This window comes from Haemaphysalis longicornis, unplaced genomic scaffold (assembly GCF_048455015.1).
Source record: "Haemaphysalis longicornis isolate Haplotype H1 unplaced genomic scaffold, Haemaphysalis longicornis Haplotype H1 scaffold_11, whole genome shotgun sequence".
Lineage (NCBI taxonomy): Eukaryota > Metazoa > Arthropoda > Arachnida > Ixodida > Ixodidae > Haemaphysalis > Haemaphysalis longicornis.
In genome coordinates, this window is record NW_027526214.1 from 10,843,018 (window position 1) to 10,846,432 (window position 3,415).

The following is a 3,415-nucleotide window of genomic DNA, read 5'->3' on the forward strand; positions in this document are numbered from 1 at the left end:
GAAGGGCAGCGACCGGGCGGCAGTGGTTGTGACAACGAGACCGACTGGTCGTCTCGGCTTCGACGAGGACAAGAGAATCCACGACTGCTGAAGAAATGGCCATAGCCTTGGCGCTCGTTCAACCCCGCGTCAAGGTTGTGGTGACGGATAGCAAGAAGGCATATAGCAGCTACCGAAGGGGCTCCATCTCCTCCTCGGCACTGGTGATCGTAAACAAGAAAGAGCGACCGGGACAAGCCGTCGAGCTCGTGTGGACCCCGGCTCACTCCTCACTAGTTGGCAACACCATCGCTGACTACCACGCCCGAGAGATGACACGCCGGGTACACGAGGAGTCAAGCGGAGGGGAGGACGACCCGATCCCGGTCACGAGCTACACAGACATCACACAGATGTACAGAGAGGATCGGTGTACACTAACAGAGCCTCACCGTTCACTAACACGAAAAGAGCAAACAATACTACGAAGAATACAGGCAGGGTCATTAGTACATCCAACAATGCTACATAAAATGTTTCCAAATCGGTATGATGACACAAGCCCATTCTGCAAACAAAAAGAGGCACTCTGTGTCACGTCATTGCAGAGTGCACGTCCCTCAAGAACCCCATCCCACAGATTCCACCCCCATCACCACCCACCTCCCTCACCTCACCCAACCCTTCACCCAAAGAGCAATGGGAGATCTTGTGGTCCAGCCCTACCGTGCCGACACACGTAGCCATCGTGGCTCGGGGCGTGGAGGTGCTGGAAGCATACGGGCCCCGAGAATATGGGACCGCCCCATCGGCCGCCTTGATGGTTACCCCTTTATGGGCTCAAATAAAACCAACCCATCGCAGCTCGTGAAGGTGCTTCCTGAGCATGGGATCTGCGTCTCGTGTCGCTTTGAACAGCGACAGTACTTCCACGATACGAGGGTGGGAGCGCCACGCTGGCGAAAAATCTCGTATGGCGCCTTCGGCAACGCCACTAACCTCCACCTCCACCGGCAGCATACCGGCAGTAGAGTGAACTAGAATACTTGGGTAGTGGAAAAAGTGGCGGCTGCTTCCCACGGAGCCCTTGAAGCCAAACGTGTTAACCGCCGCGCGTGGCGCTGGTGTGCCCCGCCCGAGGAGATCCCGAAGCGGCGAGCGTTGATCGACGTGCCACTATGCTGCTGTTGGTCGATTCACGCTGTGTTTTTATGTTTTTTAACTGCTGAACATGGTCTTTTTTGTAAGTAATTACAAGAGGAGCCATGGAGGAGGAGGAGTGAAACTTTATTTTAGATCAGAATAAAAGAGAGTTAGGGCATGTAGCCCTCCGCACAGGTGCAGTCCCTATTCCGGGACCCGATTGGTCAAGGCCGCCACTCTCGCCCGTCGAACTAGAGCCCTTTGAGACTTCAGCCCCGAGCAATTGAGCAGGGCTGCCTCCCATGCCTCTCTGGTAGGGGAAGGATTGGGGGATAACGCAGGGTTGCGCTGGCATGCCCACACCATGTGGAAGGTGTCGGACACCTCCCCACAGTGCAGACACCGCCCATCGGTTTTAGGGTCAAATTGCTGTGCTACTGCAGGGCACATAAATGTGTTCGTCTGCATGCGCCGCAGTATTCGCTCATCGGCCTTGCTCAGACCCTTTGCAGGGGCTGGGTAAAGCCGGCGGTTATCGCACTAATGTTTTACGATTTCTCTAAACCGCAGAAGTGGTTTGCTAATCTCCGAGCCGGGAGAGTATGGGAGAGGCGCCCGGTGTGTAAGCGCTCGGGCAGCCGCGTGCGCGGCCTCGTTACCTCTCAGACCCTGATGCCCCGGAGACCACACAATTTCTTTAGGTGCGGGGTCTACGAACCGCACCACTCGTTTTAAAATTCTGTAGGCCAAAGGTGGTACCGTGCCCGCTATATAGTTTTCACAGGCTCGGCGAGAGTCCGTGATTATGGTCCTTGACTTCGGGTCCGAGGCGGCGAGCGCTATGGCAATCGCCTCGGCTTGCGTGGAGTTAGGAGCCCGGTAGGAGAGCCCATCGACTTGCTGGTCCCTGTGAATTACAGCGGCAGTAAAGAACCCTAGAGGCGACGGTCCTGCCACATCAACGTAGAACACACCTCGCCCATTTCCGTATTTCCTTTCCAGGGTCTTAGCGCGTGCTTCCCTCCTGCCTTCGTGAGTGTGCTTTTCCATGTTACGCGGAAGTGGATGCACCCAGAGCCTGTGCCGCCACAACTCTGGGAGTTTGCACGTCTCCTCTGGGATGCACTCATGTTTGATTTGTAGGCGATTAAGCAAGTGGCGCCCGGACGCCGTTTGTGCGAGTCTAGTGTACTGATTTGTGAGATGAGCCTCTTTCAGCTCTTGATACGAATTGAGCACTCCCAGCGCCGATAACCTGGTGTTGGAGGTAGCCACCGGGAGGTCAAGGGCTCGTTTTGTGGCCTTCCTAATGATGATGTCAATGCTGTTCTCGTGTTGTTTGTTCGTACGGAGGTAGGGTACGGAGAAGAGGATCCTACTGGTTACAAAGGCATGGGCGAGCCGGAGTGCGTCCCTGCCCCGTAACTCACCGCGCTTGTTGGATACGCGTTGTATCATCCGTCCGATCTGTTCCCCTGTTCGCTTCAGTTTGGCAATGGTGGTCTCTGGACTGAGTTTGTTGTGGATAAGCAGGCCCAGGATCCTAATTTCTTCCACTTCTCTGATAGAACCACCTGTTAAATAGATGCAAAGCCTTGTGTTCTCTTTAGGATCGGGTTTAATGTGCAAAAGTTCCGATTTTGTTGGGGCACATTGGAGGCCGCAGTATAGCTTTCGACAATGCTGGCAGCCCTTTGCAGGCGGTCCTCTATTTCCCCAAGGCTGCCTTCTGTGCTCCATATTGTTATGTCATCGGCGTAAAGGGCATGTTGTATACCCTCTACCCGAACTAATTTGTGCGGCAGCTGCATCATAGCGATGTTAAAGAGTAGCGGCGATAGGACCGCTCCTTGTGGAGTACCCCTTGTACCCATGTAATATGGACCGTGCTCCTCATCCTCGATCCTAAGGAATGCTTGACGTTTGGAGAGGAAATCTCTGATGTACGCGAAGGCTTTCTGACCACAATCCGTTCTACTTAAGTATTCTAGTATGCTGCTGTGCCGGACGTTGTCAAATGCCCCCTTGAGATCTAGGGCAAGGATGGCTTTATCGTTTTGTCGCATTGTAGTTGGCCGAGTTACGTCGCGGTGTAGCTGGAGAAGGACGTCCTGTGCTGACATATGTGGGCGGAACCCGAACATAGTGTCAGCAAAGAGGCCCGTGGACTCAATGTGTGGAGATACACGATCCCGGACCATAGCCTCCATGAGCTTACCCGCGCATGAGGTGAGCGAAATTGGCCTCAGATTATCGATATTAACAATTTTTTCTGCTTTGGGTATAAAGGTGA

General features: G+C 54.1%; 1 pseudogene; it reads right to left on the bottom strand.

Moving 5' to 3' along the window:
• Positions 1-1,326: 1,326 nt before the first annotated feature.
• On the bottom strand, positions 1,327-2,996 carry LOC144160822 (uncharacterized; annotated as a pseudogene).
• Between the last annotated feature and the right edge of the window lie 419 nt (positions 2,997-3,415).